The sequence below is a fragment of the Gymnoscopelus microlampas genome, assembly GCF_963454915.1.
Source record: "Gymnoscopelus microlampas genome assembly, chromosome: 24".
Classification (NCBI taxonomy): domain Eukaryota; kingdom Metazoa; phylum Chordata; class Actinopteri; order Myctophiformes; family Myctophidae; genus Gymnoscopelus; species Gymnoscopelus microlampas.
In genome coordinates, this window is record NC_139961.1 from 11,380,969 (window position 1) to 11,393,010 (window position 12,042).

Sequence of the window (12,042 nt, forward strand, 5' to 3'; positions counted from 1 at the left end):
CAATCAAACGCAGTGTTTGAAACACTGATGATAGTGCTCAAACAAGTCTGAAACTATCTATGAAAAAGTTTAATCTGCAACACAATGTTATACAATATGTATTGGGGGGTCCCTGCTTCATCTCTCTCTCAGCTAAGGGGTCCTTGGTCTGGAAAACCTTGAAGACCCCTGACTTAAGTACATGTGTGGTATTACAGTGGGGAAAAGTAACTTAGTAAAGTTAATTTACTCAAGTACTGCACTTAGCTTAAGTGCAATTTATTTGGACCTTTTTTTTCCCAACATACAAACTAAACCACATAATAGTTTTACATTGAGTGATGTTGTCCTGGGACGAGGCTCTGTGGGTTGTCTCCTGGCTGGGCTCCTCCTTCGTCTCACCAGGTCCAGGACCTGAGCGCTGTACCAGATCCTCTGCACCATCCCGATCCAAACCTTTCCTTCTGGCGTGATGGTTCTTTGGGCCGATACCACTAGATTGGGCCGTCTAATGGTATTAGCTCCACTTGCGGTTTGCTTGAATGGCCCTCCTAAAGGCCTCACCGTGGGTTTGTTGGGCTTCTTCCTCACGGAAGACACAGGCTGGGGCGCCAACCCATACTGCTCCCGGTATGCCGTCTACATTCCGGCTGTCACCCGTCTCTCCGGTGGTCACCAAACTATTCCTGGTTGTCACGAATGTCACATAGTCTAATTCCTATGAGCCACTATAAATAGAGTCACTAACTATAAAGAATACATCACATGGATGCACCTGGGACGTATCATCAGTGTTTGTGTTTGTGTGTGTGTGTGTGTGTGTGTGTGTGTGTGTGTGTGTGTGTGTGTGTGTGTGTGTGTGTGTGTGTGTGTGTGTGTGTGTGTGTGTGTGTGTGTGTGTGTGTGTGTGTGTGTGTGTGTGTGTGTGACATCAACGCCCATGCGTGTGTGACAGGGAAGCCCATCAGTCAGGGTGGTATCCACGGTCGTATTTCTGCCACGGGTCGCCGGGTGTTCCACGGCATCGAGAACTTCATCAGCGAGGCTTCGTACATGAGCATGGTTGGTCTGAACCCCGGCTTCCAGGATAAGACCTTCGTCATTCAGGTACACACAAACACACACATGTGGCGACAGTGGAAAAGTTCCTGGTTCGATCACCGGCTCCTCCTTGACTTTGTGTCAAAGTGCCCTTGAGCAAGACACTGAACCCCCAACTGCTCCTGATGAGCAGATTGGGGGCTCTATATGAATGTACGATTCACCATTTATACTGTACAGTACATGCAGACATATATACTGTAGATAAACCCCCCCCCCACACACACACACACACACACACACACACACACACACACACACACACACACACACACACACACACACACACACACACACACACACACAAACACTGTTGCTATGGTATGGTAAGTCATTTATTTACTATATCAATCATAAGTATAACGGACCATAACGGAAACAACATTTTTATGTGTAAATTGTGTTATACTTTTAGTATGACTTTTGACTGTAGGCCTACTCCTTGTACTGTCAATAATCTTGTCAATATAGAATTCAATCAATCACATTTACAGTACCTAACGAGATGGGTAAAATGTACTATTTGTAATCACTTTTAGATTGTATTCCATTGAACCACTGACTCACACAACTGATGAAGTCAAGTAGAAGACTGCTCAAGGTAAAAACCTTGTTGTTTTTTTCTTTGCTGCTGCTGCTTGTGTTGTCTGGCTGTGTGGATACTGACATGATTCAGACTGTTGCTCTATTGCTGTCACTATTGTGTTGCATGGTGTTGCATTGCTGTCATCATGTTATGTCCCAGTCACTGGGTGGCATGTATCATGTTCACTGACGGTTTTCTGGCTTGTTTCAGGGATTGAAAAGTGATGTGAATCTTTAGTGGGTGTCTGTCATGTTGTTTCTGATGTTGAAGGTAGTTTCCTAACTTTCCTTTCAAGTAAAGCTAGAGTAGAGGTTTCTTTTTGGATCTGACATATACAGCTTTCAATTCCAAATGTTCATTTGGGAATCTACAGTGGTCTCTCAGTGGTTCTCAACCTGTTCAGGCTGTGACCCCACCCAAAACAATAATATTAGAACTGGGGACCCCCCTAACAATCATATTTGAACTGGGGACCCCCCACCCTGATAAGCACTTGGAATGTAGGAGTTGAGGCATTACATTTAGTTTGACTCGGTTCCACAGATACATAATTTGTGAAAATAGCCGATCTACAAGCTCACAACGCCTCACGTTACGAGGCCTTGTGAGCTTGTAGATCTGCCATCTGACAATGTGGCCAATGCTTGACCTGTTTTTATAGTGTAGTTTGTTGATTACATTTGATGCAGTAGTGGTCGTTTTAACCCATTAAGACCTGGAACGCATCTGTGTCACCTTTTGATTTGAGCTAAAAAAGCATTATTTTACACTTTGGTTATTAAAAAATAGCAGATATACAAGCTCGTAGCGCGGCACCAAGTGCCACGCTACGAGCTTGTAGATCTGCTATTTTTGAAAAATCGTCCCGACACACAGGTTTAGAACCACTGCTGTACATGAATATCTGCTGTGTTCCTGCTGGTGTTGAAGGATGTGACAAGCTGGCTGGCTTAGCAACACCTCTGTCTATACAGGCCTATTCCTCATGGCCAGTATTCCAGTATTCCTCTTTTTCTTTCTTTCTTTCTTTCTTTCTTTTTTCTTTCTTTCTTTCTTTCTTTCTTTCTTCATCTGTCTGTCTGTCTGTCTGTCTGTCTGTCGGCTCTATCTTTCTTTCTTGGAGTTTACAATGGAACATGTTCAGTGACTGTTTCTGGCTGTTGACACGTGAATGTACAGGGTGTGTCGTGTGGTTTCTGCTGTGGAAGATAAACATTTGACATTGTAGTTTTATTGACATTGTATTCAGAATACAACAGAATTTTGTTTAGTGCAAATTTAGTGCAAACTTGTTGACAATAGAGGAAATCCTGCCCAAAGATCTTGTTCTTTGATTGACTTTCTTAATCACTTTTGATTAAATAAAACCTGTCAGTTTATTATCAAGAATACTGCCCAAATAGGTAACCTCTTCTTTCCTTGAGATTACTATATCGTCAACTCTGACTCTTGAAATCATTTGTATTACTAAGGGTATGTTTGGACCCAGGGCCGGACTGGGACCAAAATTCAGCCCTGGCATTTTAATCCGGACCGGCCCACCCCCCCATTTTGTCAACGGGGGGGGGGGGGGGGGGGGGGGGGGCGGGAGCGTTTCACTGTTTCAGCCCAGCCCAGCCCTGCACATGAACTCTGCGGCCGCACTGAGGCGCCTGCTGGAAAGCATCCCAGCCCAAACATTAACGTAACTAATAATTGGGCCGCGGGACTCGGATATGACCGTAATAACCCTAAAACATTTTTTAAAATATATTTTTCAAAAAAAAAGTGGCCCATTGGCCCAGCGGCCCACCGGGCATTTGCCCGGTACGCCAAATGGCCAGTCCGCCGCTGGACCGAAAAGAATGGATTCTGTGTGTGATACACACTCTGTACTTGGTCTGTTCTTTTCTCCCTCGACACCAAATGTTTTTGCCAAAAATCGCCGATCTGCAAGCTTTCCTGCAAATGTTCCCACCAGAATATGGATGCTGGGGTTCATGTGGTTAATGTAAAAAATGATGTATGTGCGTGTTTACCTTGGTTATTGTAAGTCACTCTGGATAATAGAGTCTGCTAAATGCCTACATTGTAATGTGACAGATCTAGGATCTGATCCTTTTACGTCTTACTATTGGTGGATTGTGATGTTATATTTAGTAGTGTAGTTACGGCCCCAGAGCAGGATATTTAGGACAGATGTGTTTTTTATAGCGTGTGTGTGTGTGTGTGTGTGTGTGTGTGTGTGTGTGTGTGTGTGTGTGTGTGTGTGTGTGTGTGTGTGTGTGTGTGTGTGTGTGTGTGTGTGTGTGTGTGTGTGTCAGCTCAGACTTTGCATGCACTCTCCCAGTAGGTCAAGGAAGAACTTCTGCCCCAAATGTTGCATCTCATTTTGTTATCAGCCTATTTCACTAAAACAAATAAACCATGGTTGTGGTGGATTTGTGTTTTCAAGGGTATATACTGTATAGCAAATGGCAGCAGGACACTGATTATGATTGAATGTGCATGAGTTGTTAACTTCTTTGAACACAGGCGTACTTTAGAGGTGCAATCTGAATCACTCACAAAGGGCCGTTCTTGACCCATTAAGACTTGAGGCCGATTCTTCAAATGCCTTCTAAATCCTACAATTTTATGACAAACTTTTGTTGCTATATATCGTCTCTGTCGGGTGGAAAACTCATATCTCCAAAACTGGTGCTTTTCAGGATTCAAATTCAAAAATGGCAAAAGTATCGGATCTACAAGCGTCTCCAGCTTGTAGATCTGCTACTTTTGATACTTTTGTATGACACTGTAGTATGATCAAGTAGGACGTTAATTTACGAAAAAACATGTTAGAATATGGAGATAAGAGGTTTCTGACTGACAGCAATGATATATATCTAAAATCTAAAATGACACAGATTCTTTACTGGTTTTAATGGCTTAATTGACCCAACATACCACAGGCGGGCACGAACCGAATCGTGTAATGATGGGAGTTGGGAGTTAGGCCTAAAGTTTGACAGAACGGTGGGATCCAAGTTTTCTTTTTTTTTAACAGGGTCTGGACCACTGCTTGTTTAAAAACAGCCGGGACGCATCCTGAGGAGAGACATGAATTAATGATAACCAGCACACTGGGCCCAATAGCGTCCAAAACGTCCTTCAGGAGACGAGAGGGGAGAGTGTCAAGGGGACAAGTTGTGGGTCGCAGGTGTTTAACCATATCAGAGAGTGATGACAGAGATAGAGGTGAAAAGGTATCAAGGACGGCGTGGCGTAATGGAGGGAGAGGTTCAGGTGTGACAAACATATGAGCTGACCTAATTTTATACATTTTGTCAATAAAAAACTTTAAAAACCTCTCACAGAGAGCTGATGATGGCACAACAGGTGGTTTAATACAAATAATTAAAAACATTAAATCAAGGGTTGAAATAAGACCCTTCACATTTAGACCACTGCTGTTGTCTAGTGCAGTGGTTTTCAACCAGTGGTCCGGGGACCACCAGTGATCCTTGAAGGGGGGGGTACCAGGGGGTCCCTAAGCAAAATTTAAATTTACAATTTCAGAAAACTTGTAATACGATAAATCATCATCTTCATGTAATCAGTAATCAGTAATCAACTTCATCAGTAATCAACTCGGGAAGTTTCATTATGATAACTCTTTTTTAAATTTTGTCATTTTTTCACCTGTCATGTATACGTATGGGGAAAATAACAAAATGTGTGATAACCATGAAAAAGCTACTCCTGTGGAGAGGTTATCATATATTTATTTACTCGTATTGACCCTATGAACAATTTAAATATAGGTATGGTTTTGCCCACTCTTTTGATAATGAACTCTTGTCTGGCTCATGGACTAATAGGTATGTGGTCTGAAATACTACTGGATAGTGGGGAGAGATCTGTGTGGGGAACAGCCAGACCATACCATAACACCAGATCCAGTGTATGACCCCTAACGTGAGTCGGGGTCATACACTGGTCATACACATTTGTTTACTAAAGTAAACAAATGTGAGTACTTTTTCCCACCACTGGAAATGAATGATATTCAGCATCCATTGTTATCATTTAAGAGACACTACAAAACATACAAAGGAATAAGGTACAATATATTGTTGTCTGTCTCACGTCAAAATTATGTCACATGTCAAATGCAATGCAGCCCTTTGAACACAGGGTGGCAGTAATTTACAAGAAGATTCATCTATAGTGTCTAGTAGTTCAACATCAGACAAGACTCTTCAACAGAGAATGGATCCTTTTATGGAGCAGCAGCACAGACAGCTAGCAGGTCCTGAGACACTGCTGGGGTGGAAAGTAACTAAATACATTTACTCAAGTACTTTACTTAATGTTGTTGTTTTTAAGCTGTTTTGTAAAGCGACTTTGGGTACTAGAAAAGCGCTATATAAGTCTGATGTATTATTATTATTATTATTATTAATCACAATTTTGAGTTCTTTGTACTTTACTTGAGTATTTCCAATTTCCAATACTTTTACTTCGACTCCACTACTGTACATCTCAGAGGCAATTATTGTACTTTTACCGTAAGTTTTACGCCACTACAATGATTTGAACACTTTAGTTACTAGTTACTTTGCAGATATAAAGTATTACATAATGAGACATACATTAACCACTTTAGCCCTATTTTATAAAGTCACTACAAAGTACTACCAATCAACTCTAAATTGCCTGAAACGTACTCCTAACAGGTTTTTGGGGGGACGATTTTGGCCTCCACACTTAGTGATTATTTCGGATTTAACTTTCGTTTCGGTGGTGACCAACTTTCGTTTCGGTAGTTTGATTACAAAATGTAAGTTGTGTAAAAAATAATCTGACTATACTAAGTTGTTATTTGTTTGTTTAAGTCAGGCTATACTCTACTCAGAGTCATAAGTTTACAAAATGTACTAAAGTACAGTGAACGTCTGTGCGGTTTGTCTTCATCACTGAAAATAACGTACATGTAAACTGATGTCATGTGCAGTTGGGGTGAAGAAACACAACCATTTCACTCCTAATAATACCTATTTGATTTGACATCCTGACTTGCTGCTGTAGCTGAGGCTTGAACCTGTTACCTGCGGTTCACTAGTCAGTGACTCTATCCATTCACCTACAGCTGTTTCCTTGGAATCTGTGGTTCTGAAACGTTTTGCTGTCAACCCCCCAAATTGACATGTATTTGGGCAGTGGACCCCAATGTGAAAAGATGTAGTGTCAGGGCCCCCCATGAAAAAGATTTATATTTATGCTGTAACACATTTTTTTTAGTTATTTGTCTTGTTTGTTGTTCAAGTCAAAGCACCAGGAAGGCTGTACTTGTCAGCCATCTGTTAGCTCAATGGGTTGAGACGCAGTATTCATGATCCAGAGGCCATGAGTTCAAATCCCATTGATGTCTTTCCTATGATTCTTTCCTTTGCAGACTGGCTTCCAGAAGATCAAGTGAAAACTACCAGGAAGGCTATATTTGTCATCCAACTGTTAGCTCAATGGGTTGAGACGCAGTATACATGATCCAGAGGCCATGAGTTCAAATCCCATTGATGTCTTTCCTATGATTCTTTCCTTTGCAGACTGGCTTCCAGAAGATCAACTGAAAAGTACCAGGAAGGCTGTACTTGTCAGCCATCTGTTAGCTCAATGGGTTGAGACGCAGTATTCATGATCCAGAGGCCATGAGTTCAAATCCCATTGATGTCTTTCCTATGATTCTTTCCTTTGCAGACTGGCTTCCAGAAGATCAACTGAAAACTACCAGGAAGGCTGTACTTGTCAGCCATCTGTTAGCTCAATGGGTTGAGACGCAGTATTCATGATCCAGAGGCCATGAGTTCAAATCCCATTGATGTCTTTCCTATGATTCTTTCCTTTGCAGACTGGCTTCCAGAAGATCAACTGAAAATTACCAGCAAGGCTGTACTTGTACTCTGCAGACTAACTTCTAGAAAAACAAGTTAAAACCACCAGAAAACCTGTAACTCTCAGCCAACCGCTTAGCTCAACTGGTAGAGCGTCTGTCCAATAACATGACTTGACTTGACTTGAGTGGGTTCGATTCCCACTTGAGTCAAGTGTCCCCGGTAACTTGAGCCAACGGATAAATTGACTGATATCCTTAGTGATGCTTCCCTTTGCAGACTAACTTCTAGAAAAACAAGTTAAAACCACCAGAAAACCTGTAACTCTCAGCCAACCGCTTAGCTCAACTGGTAGAGCGTCTGTCCAATAACATGACTTGACTTGACTTGAGTGGGTTCGATTCCCACTTGAGTCAAGCGTCCCCGGTAACTTGAGGCAACGGATAAATTGACTGATATCCTTAGTGATGCTTCCCTTTGCAGACTATAACTTCTAGAAAAACAAGTTAAAACCACCAGGAAACCTGTAACTCTCAGCCAACAGCATAGCTCAACTGGTAGAGCGTCTGTCCAATGACTTGACTTGACTTGACTTGAGTGGGTTCGATTCCCACTCAAGTCATGTTATTGGACAGACGCTCTACCAGTTGAGCTAAGCTGTTGGCTGAGAGTTACAGGTTATTCCAAATTTGTTCATATTGTCAGAGTTAAGAATCAAACTCATAACCTTTGGTTTCTCAGGCAGGCTCTTAATCCAGTGGACCACTGTGCTGTGCTAAGGATAGAAAAGGCCAAATAGAAAAGCCAAAGGCTTCGTTTCCATTGGGGTTCATTAACATTCAAACATCTAGACAAGCAACAGCACTACAAACCATAGACAAAAGATCCTTTTTTTTGGTATTGTGTGTTGTTTGTCAAAGACGAATGGAGACCTTATCACAGTCAGGCAGTTAATAGCTCAGTGTGTAAGACACTGCCTGCATAATCCAGAGGCTGTGGGTTCAAGCCCCGCTCGCTCTTTACCAGGAATCTTTCCTTTACAAGGAAAGGTTCAGGGTAAGGAGTGAGTGAGGTTTGAACTCACACACCCAGAAAGCCTTAAAAGCAACACAGAAAGCAGTGAATTTCAGCCGGTACTGATGGCCTAGCGGACTAAATTCAAGCCACAAGGACTGGCATTGCCATGCCAGATACTAGTCGAAATAAGTTGCGCCAGTGTCGAGTACCGAAGATCATCTCATCCGTGCGTGAGCGGGGTGAGCCCGGGGGATCACTCCCCCGTGGTTTCCAGACAGTACAGCGGAGGGGGTTATAGGAAAAATATAAACGGGCAGCTGAAATATTACAGAGAGATGGATGAAGGGGTGTAGCTAGAGAGAAAGGGGTGGAGCTATAGAGAGGGGCAGAGCTAGGGAGGAAGGGGCAGAGCTAGAGACAGGGGTGGAGCTAGGGAAGAATGGGTGGAGCTAGGGGGTGGAGTGTAGTAGTATATTCTAGTAAGTATAGTAGTAAGTATAGTAGTTATAGTAGTAAGTATGTTATATAGTAGTAAGTATATTAGTTAGTTATATAGTAGTATGTTAGTTAGTTATATAGTAGTAAGTATATTAGTTAGTTATATAGTAGTAAGTATGTTAGTTATATAGTAGTAAGTATGTTAGTTATATAGTAGTAAGTATGTTAGTTAGTTGTATATTAGTTAGTTGTATAGTAGTAAGTATGTTAGTTATATAGTAGTAAGTATGTTAGTTGTATATTAGTTAGTTATATAGTAAGTATGTTGTATGTTAGTTAGTTATATAGTAGTAAGTATGTTAGTTAGTTATATAGTAGTAAGTATGTTAGTTAGTTATATAGTAGTAAGTATGTTAGTTAGTTGTATATTAGTTAGTTGTAGTAGTAAGTATGTTAGTTAGTTGTATATTAGTTAGTTGTATAGTAGTAAGTATATTAGTTAGTTATATAGTAGTATGTTAGTTAGTTATATAGTAGTAAGTATGTTAGTTAGTTATATAGTAGTAAGTATATTAGTTAGTTATATAGTAGTATATTAGTTAGTTATATAGTAGTATGTTAGTTATATAGTAGTATGTTAGTTAGTTATATAGTAGTAAGTATGTTAGTTAGTTATATAGTAGTAAGTATGTTAGTTATATAGTAGTATGTTAGTTAGTTATATAGTAGTATGTTAAGTATATTGTCCAGCTCCTGTACTGGATCTGCCAGATTACATGGACTGTGGGCCTCCTTTTTTTAAATATCCAATTTGAATGATCTGATCATAACGTTACAGCCAATACCTTTAATGATGTTGATGGACTGGCATTATTTGGCACTTACACCACCCAGAGAATACCATATGATGCACAATACACATTGAATACCGACCACAGGTTATTAATAAGAGGCAGAGACGTGGGTTTCCAGTTTAAAAATGATGTTTGTTTTTATTTATAATTCAAGGCAGAATAAGCATCTAAAAATGGAAAGTTCATGAAGTTTAGGAAATATATTTATTTAGCAGCAATTTCACAACTAATGAAAACATAGTACAAATATCTATCAAAAAGGGGCATTAGCTAAGATACCAGAAGCCGGGGGGTATAGGAGGGAAAGAGGGGTTTCACTGCCATCAAAAGCGCACACAAGCACTTCACTCACTGTAAGACAAGAGAGAAATATATTAAAATACACACAACACTGGATTCTTGATCATGCACTAAAGCTAAATACAAAACCCCAATACTGCACCCGTGACCACCCACCTATCGGCCTTCTAATTATCAGTGAGAACAGCTGGTTTGCACAAACAATAAACCAAAAATAATATGGACAAAAACAGCAGAGGCAAACGGAGCTTCTAACTAAACAAAGGGACATAGACCCCTTAACAGACGACGTCATACTGGCTGCGTGCAGCCAGTATGCGCGCAACGAAACCCATTATATCAGGTCTCGTTAGGACGCGTCTCACTAGCCAACACACACAAGAGGGGGTTGGGGTGTGCTGAAACCAGTGCACCCCGAAACAGGTTGGGAATTGATTGCGTGAAACAATCACCTGTGCGTCCAGGCTCAATGTTAGTAAACAAATAATTGGTCTATAATAACCTGATCAATGACTTAAAACAAAAACTACTATGTGCGCAGCGACCTCCATAAAGTGGCACAGACTGGACGGACACCGGGAGCACCTCCGTTTACAAGGAGGTCGGGGGAGCAGTTAGGACAACATTAGGTTTCTCCAAGCTCACACATCAATACATAGTTATGGTACCTTAAGAAAGACACGGAAACGGTGCCACGACCAGCCAGACAAACTAACTAGCGGCCACGTACAGCTGCCTGTTGATTACGGGGGGCGTGGCGTTGCGTTGCAGCATAAAGCTCAACCCACTACAATCTGAAAAGTTGAAGTGGGACATGATGAGTACTTTTGGTACTTGGATAACAATGACATGAGTGATGTAGGCTATTTTATTAGTTAGGGAACAGGAGTTCGTCACATTATATATACCTAGAGAGACGTTAATACAATGAATTGGCGTCTGATATAAACTATTCACCCTGGGAACGAGAATGCGTTGATCTTGTGCTGCAAAGTGTAGCGACGCTGCCTTCATGATCTGACCTAAACTCCGCTCATTCTTTACCATCTACTGCCCTCTAGGGGCTACAGAAGCACTAGTCAAAAGCAACACAGAAAGCATCAGGTTTAACCGGTACCAATAGCGTGGCGGACTAAGCACTAGGCCTAGCAGTTCCACCAAGCAGAACAGGCTAGGGCTCGTCGCACTAAGGGCCGCGGGTTCGAATCCTGGTTTGCACCTAAGTCAAATCCAGCTAAGTCCCGTGAAGCAAGGTACTGAAGATTGTCCCGACCATGCGAGAGCGGGGAGGGCGGGGGGGGGTTTATTCCTCCTGGTTTCCAGACAATAAAGGGGAGGGGTTATAGAAAAAATATGAATGGACAGCTGAAATTTTACATAAAAATTGAGAGGAAAGAAGGGTTGTGGCTACAAAAAAAAGAGGTGGGGTTATTTAGTTTTTGAATGTTACACCACTAATAGTTGCAGTCACGACAGTCTATAATATTATATAATGTACTGTAGTTAATGACCACATTTAGACATGTCTTTCTTTGAACTATTCCATAAATATGATCTAATGGCCAATAATGAACGAAACTAGGCACCACAATTACAACAAGTACAGATCCTGTACAGTTACACGGCACATGTTTAAACCAGTTGAATTAAAGGTAATTCAATGTTTGTAAGTGTCCCCATTCACTGCTGTCTGAAGCGTTCCTGAATGGCTGGGGAGGAAAAGAGGGACAGACAAAGCCTCCTTGGGTCAAACGTACCACACAGTGACACAGATACAAAATGAATACCACCCAACTCACTCCAAATCCAACTCACTCCATGAAGACTTAAGAAATAATATTCGGGCAACTCACTCCAGGGCTCGGCCAACTCACTCCAGGGCTCGGACAACTCCCTCCAGGACCAAAGACCA